Genomic DNA, 9,486 nt, shown 5'->3' on the forward strand with positions numbered 1-9,486 from the left:
AAATGATGTGGGTACTTCCCAGTCCTCAGAAGCAGGGCCCATCCCTCTAGTGGATGACATTCTGTTCTGTATTGGAAGACAGTGTCACCCCTGCCCACCATCTTGTACTGAATATCCCCATCTGCTGTCTCTTTCACGCATTCCAGTGACATGGGTCTCAGCACTGAGCCAGTGACGTGCTTCTCCTGATATAACGCTGGAGCCTCGTAAGCTTGTTGTCAGCTCTGTGATTCTTAGATACACCTTTACTTCTGTTCTCATACTGCAGGGATACTCACATAGTTGCACTATTTTTTTATTTTTTATTTTTGTGACAGAGGCAGAGAGATACAGAGAGAGGGACAGAGAGGGACAGAGAAACAGGAAGGGAGATGAGAAGCATCAATTCTTAGTTGTGGCTCCCTAGTTGTTAATTGATTGCTTTCTCACATGTGCCTTGACCAGGGGGCTACAGCAGACCGAGTGACCCCTTGCTCAAGCCAGCGGCCTTGGGCTCAAGCTGGTGAGTGTTGCTCAAACCAGGTGAGCCCACGCTCAAACCGGCAACCTCGGGGTTTCGAACCTGCATCCTCCGCATCCCTGTCCAACGCTCTTTCCACTGCACCACCCACCGCCTGCTCAGACTAGTTGCACTACTTTTATATATGTTGTTCCTCACAGCCTTTCCTCTCCCTTTGAGCATAGTTTTCTCCAATGAGATTTTAAGGCACCCTTTCTCTTACGTTGTTTTTCAGAGAGTACTTCTGTGATCCCTCTGGAGGCCACTTGAGGAGATGCATTTGTGCTGCTGTTTTTACCCTGCTGCCTCCTGCAGCACAAAGCAGATCACATTGGTCATTACATTCCTTCTTGTCATGTGAGAGACCACAGTATGCGAACACTAAAGGAGGGGATGATACGAAGGATGTAAGAGATGAGATGTGGTCCCTGCCCTTGGGTAAATTGTGAAGGGGTGTGAATCATAACTCACATGGCCAGGACTCAGCTCAGCCTTTACGTCCTCCCTTGAGTTCCTAGTGACCTTGAGTATCATCTGTGGAAATAGTACTTTTTTTTTTTTTGGAAATAGTACTTTTTGCAACCCCTGTTTATTAGAAAAGAGTTTTCACCTCATCTTTAGTAATTTGAACCATTGTTTTAGAGCCTGGGACATGGTGAAGCCTCTAGTAGATGTTCTGGAATAGATGGATGAATGGATGGATGGATGGATCGATAGATCGATGGATCGATGGATCGATGGATCGATGGATCGATGGATCAAGGGATGAACAGGTGAGTGCATGGGTGGGTAGATGGATAGATGGGTGATGGATGTATGGATGGATAGATGGATGAATGAATAGATGAATGGGTGGGTGGATTGGTCAGTGGATATATGCATGAATAAATAGATGTACTATTTTATTTGCTGTTTGCTATCCCAGTAGGGAATAAACCTGGTGTGGCTATGTGAACATGAAGTTATTTAACCTTCCTATGTCTTGTTTCTTCATCTGTAAAATGGAGACAATATACGTCCTTGATCTCTTACCTGTAGGATTGTTCAGAATTCAGAAGTTTTCAGATTTTAAGAAGGTAACACAGTATGTTACTATGCTTTTCTAACACCAAATGAGTTTCAAAAATGTTTGATTTTCAGAGCATTTTTGGATCTTAGCACTGAACATAAGAGACAGAGAATTTGTCCTCTCTACCTTAGAATGCATTTGAGAATCGCCACAGGATCATAAGCACATATATCTGTTTACTTGATTATTTTCTGCCTCCTCCGCAATACTAACTGTAATAATCATAAAAGTCAGGACCATGTCCAATATTATATATCTGACATGCAGCAAATGTTCAATAGAGACAAGTGAGATGAAAGGTGGGAAGAATAAAAGGAGGGAGGAAGGGAAGGAGGGAGGGAAAGAGTTAGCATCCTGACTTCTGCATTTCCCTCCACCATGCTCTGCCAGCATTACCAGTGGGCTCGTGCTCTAAAATCAGCAAACGCTCATTGGTTCTTGTCTCCCACTGGCTTCTTCCTTCTTCTTGAAACAACTCTTCCTTTTTTGCCTTCCATGACATGGCATCTTCCTGCTTTTCTTTATCACCATCTTCTTTTGGAATACCTTTTCCTCCTTCTCCTCTAAGTGCCAATACTTCATGCGTTTCTTCTCACAATGTTGTTATCTTCTCCTCCCTTAGGTTTTCCTCAGGGTACTCCATTTACTCTCTGGCTTTAACTATCAACATACATGCTCCTGCCTTCCGGTCTAAGTCTATCCTTGAGGAAGAGCAGAGGTGGATTAAGGTTGGTGAAGACCCCGGGCGCAGAAGAAAATGTTGGACCCAATAAAAAAGAAGTGTAAAGTTGGGATTTTCTGGGGCCTTTCAGAAGTCTGGGCCCAGGGCGCGTGCCTGGTGTGCCTGCTGTTAAATCTGCCTCTAAGGAAGAGCTCTCTTGAACTTCAGACCCACGTATGTGTGTCCTCTGGAATGTCTGGTAACCACCTGAACTGCAACATCCTTAAAAGAATCCGCCTTGTTTGGTCTGAACCTAGTGATCTCCTTGTGTCTGTCATCAGTGAACGGCACCATCATCTACCCAAGCTGAGCCTCAGGAGGCATCTCTTCCTCTAACTCACATCGGCCCCCAACCCCGCCGGTTATTTGATGCCATGTCTGCCCTCTCTCAGCCCACCTCTGCTTTCCTTTCACCTCTTGACTGCTCCTCTTGTTCCAGTCCCTGCCACAGCTTGATTTATTACAACGATTCTCAAGGGACAATCCAGGGACCCTCTTCCCAGGGTCAAGAGGCTTCCAGGGCATCTGCAAGGTCATAATCATGCCTATGTAAAAGCTATTCAAGACAGACCAATGGATTTTAACATAAATGAGTTGTTGATTGGTGTGGTTTCTGGTTCCACCTTTGGAAAACTACTACTTGTTGATTTTTTGGTGTATTATCAAAGAACAATATGCACAATTATATGAAAAGACTGTTAAAATGTCTCTTCTTTCCAACTGTGCAATCAGATTTCCTTTGTATACTTTAACCAAATATCATTCACAACAAACTGATTGAGAAAGCAGGTCAGGCTCCATCTGCTTTTCCTTTGGCCATACATTAAAATGATTTGAAAAAAAATGGTTAAATAACACCATGTTTTTCTTTAAAGCTTTTTTAGTTTCTGCAAATATAGTCATGCTCCATAACAATGTGCTATGTTAATATGCCATGGGTTAATCATTATTTTTTTGATGAGTTATATATTTTCAAGTTTTAATTTGGCAACTATTCATAGATACCACCCATATACACGACAGTTACTTTGGAGTGTAAAGAGGTCCTGAGACCAAAATCCTGAGAACTTCTGATGTACTAAAATAACCTTGAACCAGTTTCCCTTCCTCCAGTCTCTCATCCTTCCTGCCCAAAGTAACTCTCCTGCAAGGAGATGTTCTTGCACGCCTCCCCCAGAAAGAACCCGTGAGTGGGTGCTCGCTGTTCTAGGCTAAGACAGCCGGCAGGAATGCTAACAATCTTCCAACCTCACCTCCTTGACTACTCCCACCCCCTCTGCCCTCCAGCCATGCTGTATATCACATTCTCTTGTCACTTCGGAACAGGACCTCTGGAATCCTTTCCATTCTGATGGGTCAGTCAGTATGCTGTCAATCATAAGTGCAGAAAACCATCATAGATTGAACAACAACGAACAGTTGTTGGCTCATGCAGCCAAGGAGTCCAGTGTAGCAGTGGCCAGGCAGTGTCACTTCTTGTCTGTCTTCTCAAAATAGGTTCACCGTGAAGCTGGCTTCCTTCATGGTAGTGCTGGTGCCAGCGAACCATACTTCCTTGTCGTGCCTCATAGTATAGAGTCTTTATTTTTAAATACTTCACAAAAGGCAAGGGCTTCCCTCTGGTAGGACCATAAGAAGTCACTGACCACTGATGGCCAATAACTTGTCCCAAAAGTCTACAGCAGATGACCCCCATGTGCTCCCCTTGCACAGAATACTAGCCTACCATTGATACTGAATCTAGTGAATGGACTGAAACTGCTTGTATAATTCTTCCTCTCCCTCGACTCTAAGCCACCTGAGGTCAGGAATTGTGTTTGCCTTGTTTATTGCTGTATCCCCAATACCTAGTGTGATGAGGGCTTGGCATGTGGGAGGTGCTCGATAACTGCTAACCGGTTGGAGAAAAATAGACGAGGGGAGGGAGGCAAAGTCGAGCCCTGCAGGAGAGTGTGGAGCAAGAACGATGAACCGGTTTTCCAGCCGCGGAGGGAATGTTGGGTCCTTGCTCTGAGTCTGCAGGTAGCGTCCTGGTGATTATCAATGACTATTCAAATACTTCATCTCTTACTCAGAAGCTTTAGAGAAGGCACAATGTAAAAGTCAAATTTGAGTTAGAGATTTATATCAGTTTGGTCAAAATAATTTGTTTTAAGGAGTTTTTTTCTAATATAAAACTAATTGTCTAATAGATTATTTTTAAATTATCGTTTAAAATTATTTTCTTGTTAAACATAATTCAGAATTTCACATTCTGACCCTTTCTTCTTATCATATACCAAAAAATACTTCAGATTTCAGGATTCTTTTGTTCTGTGCTGCCTTGAGAAGACTTTGCAGGTGCCTTCTGGTAAGTCCATGACCATCTCGATCACATGTGTTTGAGGAGAGAGCAGACCTCCTCCTATACCAGTGTGTCAAGGAGCCTGCCCACACTGTGGAAAAGACCCAGCCTGAACACTCAGAGGTGTGGCTGCAGATATTGTGAATTTTAGATGAAGGGTGGGGGGGGGAAAACTGTCTACTTTCCTTGGATAGTTTTTAATTATTTGAGTTGTACCTAATAATAAGTTTTTTTAAAATATCTACTATACAGGTCCTGTTATTACTGTTCTGCTCTAAAAAAGGGAAACAAATTAAAAGGCATTTCTGGATTAATAAAGTTTGAAAAAGGCTTTCAGATAAAAAAAACCTTAGTTTCAAAAAAATCATTTAATATTTTCATGAAATGGACACAAACATGCTTCTGGAATTGGATTGCATGTGACATGTTTTATATAGTTCACATCATAGATCCAAAACTCAATTAAATCTAAAGCATCAGAATTGGCCACTGAGCCCCAACTGCGCTGCTCAGCTGAGCTTCCATGGCAGGGAGAACCCTGTGGTTTTGGCCCCTCCACTTAGCCCCACGTGGACCCATCAAACACAACACAACCGCACGTGTCCCGGAAATGCTAGCTGAGATGCCTCTGATGAGCTGAGTGCTTATGAAGCCCCATCTCACTGTCAGCAAGGCGACCCAGTTTCTGTCCAGTGTGAATCCAGATGGCTTTGCAAAAATTATATGAAACTTTGACCAGTGCATAAACCATGTATTTATTTTGTGTGTTTCTGATGCGCTCACATCTGGGGCTTTGTGGACTCTGTGGGGACTATCCCTCTCGGGATAGCCAGTTTCAGAGAGAGTAAAGGACTTGAATCTGCATGAAAACACACCTTTCATACCAAACCCCCTCACCCAGAACCACACACACCACCTCCTCTGTCAGCTCTCGCATGCTGGATCACTGACCACCTGCCCCAGTCACCCCAGGGACAAGTACCAGACAACCCAGGATGGACCCTGGGCCCCGGAGCCAATCCTGAGCCCTGCTCCCCTGGCCTTGCACTTTCCTTCCCGTGGGAACCACAGGAAAGGCTCTTGCCCATGTTCCCCCTCCCCCTCCACCTGCTGACCAACCCTGGTGGTCCTGAGTGCATGGCAGGCCCTCCTTCTTGGGAACTGTAACAAACTCTCTTCTCAATGACAGTTGTCCCCTAATCTGTTGGCTTCACAGTACCTCACATCTTCTACTGACGCACTAGATATTAAAAAAGCAAAAGCGGTAGCTAGTCTCATCCAGCACCTACATGGAAGGACAGCAGATGAAGAGTCCCCCAGTGAGGGAGCTCCATCCTTACAAGCTTAGACTGGACTCTAAGAGGGACTGAACTGGGCAGCTCAGGCTAGTTCTATGGGGCGCCCCCCTCCCAGGTCCACAGCACCCACTGAACAGCTTCTGTAGTCTCTGGACGCCTTTCCCCATGTCCCCATTAGTGACACATGCTGATACTCTTCCTTCCGTTTTGACCTTAAGGACAACCCTAATCTGTTTGAGTCAGAAACAGCTGTAACCTCAGGACTTGCAGAGCCACACAGGTTGCTGTCACGGCTCCCAGCAAGTCCTGAGGCTGATTGGGTGGAGGGCTGGGGGGAATCAGCACTAACATCTATAACTCAGTAGCTGTTCTCATTTCCCACGATGTCTCCCAGAAGTAACTGGCCACGTTGGTTTTCTCTTTGGGATGAAGACCCTGCATTCCCAGCAGAGAGCGAGCCATAGTGGCCCCACTGGGAAAGAGGCTTCGCCGGAGGAACGAGGTCAGCCAAGGGCCCGGCAGGTCCTGGCTCCACCCTGCAGCAGCAGAAGAGACGGCACTGTTGTCCCTGGTGGGGGCAAGCACTTTACACATGTCGTTTCATTTCAAACTCAAAAAACGCCTGCAGATTGAATGTTACATTTCAAACTTGCTGATGAAGAAATTCAAGTTAAGACTAAGAAAGTGCCAGAGCTAATGAGCAATTAAACAGGGATTGGAATTTGGGTCAGTTTCTAGCCAAAGCCCTTGTTCTCATCACAAACAGCCTGCCCTGATGGTGAGTGACCCTGGGCCCTAACACTATACACCAACAAGTATGGAAAGAGTGCAAGTTTGGTCATTTCATTGCTCTGAGAACCAAACCGATTCCCTAAGGGTATAGTGACCATCAGATGAGACAGGAAAACTACTTTGCAAAGTGTAAGCCCACGCCCCCTGCAAACTGTGTTTATGGTATGGCTGTCACCAAGTTGACCAGCCTCGGTTGTCCAGGGCGCACCCAGGGCAGACTTCCGCATGTGTTCCACACCACCAGCAAAGGCCGGCACAGCTCCCTAGATTCAAGGCTGTAATTTGCAAAGGATCGTTGGTCTACACCACAGCTCTGGTCAGAGACCAGAGCTGCTGTTTTTTTATTGCATGTGTTAGAAGCCACAACTAATTCAGGACAAGCTAAGATGTTTGGAATCGATCCCACAGCAGCCGAGCATCTGACCATAGGCCAGGCGGTGCCACGTTACACGAAACCATCGAAGGGAGAGGACACAGAACGCAGCAGCGGGAGGAAGGGCCGCCGCCTCTTCTCAGAGGCCAGATTCGAACATGACTGTTCTGATCCCACTCAAAGAAGAAATCAATACGTTTTTATGAGACCTCTGGAACTCATCCTCATGGGGCTCACATCCCTCTGAGATTTAATGTTATGAAGGCACAGCAGCTGGGGAATAGTGTGTGGGCAAATAATGTGTGGGCAGTGCTGGAAAACGTGTGTTTAAACATGGGTGAATGGATGGCTGAGCAAGGAGGTACAGATGCCCTGGCTCTGAGGAGGGCTGCACTGGGACAGGAGCGCTGTGCTCTAAGACGCGCTACCAGGAACTTCCTCTCCTGTCGGTAAGACACACCCCAATTCAGCGTGTAGCCTGTCTTCTCTAACTAAATATTGGTGTTCTGACTGGTTCTTCCTCATTTACTATCCTATTGAAATGTAGATAAAAAGATAACCATTGGCATCCTTTCTTTTTTTAATATTATTCAAATGATCTTTTATTTTTAAAGATTTTATTGATTGATTTTATAGAGAGGAGAGAGAGGGGGTGGAGCAAAATGTATCAACTCATAGTTGCTTCACTTTAGTTGTTTATTGATTACTTTTCGTATGTGTCTTGACCAGGCAAGCCCAGAGTTTTGAACCAGCAACCTCAGTGTTCCAGGTCTATGCTTTATCCACTGTACTACCACAGGTCAGGCACCATCAGTAGTCTTTAAACTGAAATGATTTTTTTATCAGAATAGGCTTTGCTATGTTTCAGACCCTCAAAGGCAGACCCCAGAGGTTCTTTCTCTGTAGCCTAATTATTGTGGAAGACACGTTACTGAGTGATGCTATGTATTGCATTTGTTGTGACCCTATGTTCATGATCCTAAGTTGTAGAAGAAGAAGAAGATGTTATATTCACTGAATGCTTTGTCTGTGCTGAAAGCCCGTGTCATGTACATTCATCAGAGGAGCAGTTTCTTGGTCCAGCTTGCAGGGACACAGTGTCTGGTCCAAGCACCCCTGAGGCGTGGGGACAGAGATGCATGGAACACGGGCCCTGAACTCCGCCCACTCTCAGACCAGGAGAGGCTGCTCGTAAAACCGTTAGAGAAGATTCTATCACTTCTCACATGAAATTCTGTTCAGAGGACTATAAAACCAAAAAGTAACACAAAGCCGTGGATTTTATTCAAAAGAATTGAAATCAGAGTCTCAAAGAGATATTTGCATGCCTACATTTGTAGCACCTTTATTCACAATAGACAAGATGTGGGAGCCACAGAAGTGTCCCTCTATGGATGTATATAGAAACCAGATTGGTCTGTATACACAATGGAACACTATCCAGTCTTAAAAAGGAAAGAAATTCTGATACATGCTATATACAACATGGATGTTCTTTGAGGACATTATGCTCAGTGAAGTAAGCCAGTCACAAAAGGATAAATACTGTGTGCTTCCACTTCTATGAGGTACTCAAATTCATAAAGCAGAGAGGGAGGGGTGGCTGCTGGGGACAGAAGGGGGCGGGGAGTGTTGTTCCGTGGGCTACAGGGTTTCAGCCCTGCAAGAGGAATAAGTCTAGAGATCTGCTGCACACCGTTGGTCATGTAATCAACAATACCGAACCATTCTCTTAAAAATGGCTAAACAGGGAAATTTACATTATGTGGTGTTGGGTTTTTTTTACCATTAAAACAAAAGCATGGCCCAGGTCAGAGATGACCTCGCACAAGCTAGGCCTCCACTGAGTCCCCTGGGAGCTCTGAGGAGGACAGCATTGTCCCATTTCACAAGTACGGGAGTAGAAGACTGAGTTCCGGGTCCATGTGACATGGAAGCCCATGCTGTTCCATGATCCCCAATGTCTTCTCCAAGTCTGTAAGTTCATGTGACAAGTCTTACAAAATTTGCACGCAGCACATCGGAAGAGGCAAAATTTCTTATAGTATCTATTGACACTGCAAAGCACAATGAACTAAACTAAGAACCTAAAACATTGGTTTTTGTTTCCCTATATCTGTTAACTAGTAAATAGAAATGACTTAAATTTAAAAACAAAATAACCCTGCCTGACTAGGCAGTGGCGCAGTGGATAGAGCATTAGACTGGGATGCTGAGGACCCAGGTTCGAGACCCAAAGGTTGCCAGCTTGAGCACAGGCTCATCTGGCTTGCGCAAAAAGCTCACCAGCTTGGACCTAAGGTCATTGGCTCTAGCAAGGGGTTACTCTGTCTGCTGAAGGCCCGCAGTCAAGGTACATATGAGAAAGCAATCAATGATAAAATATAGGC

The sequence above is a fragment of the Saccopteryx leptura genome, chromosome 2 (assembly GCF_036850995.1).
Source record: "Saccopteryx leptura isolate mSacLep1 chromosome 2, mSacLep1_pri_phased_curated, whole genome shotgun sequence".
Lineage (NCBI taxonomy): Eukaryota > Metazoa > Chordata > Mammalia > Chiroptera > Emballonuridae > Saccopteryx > Saccopteryx leptura.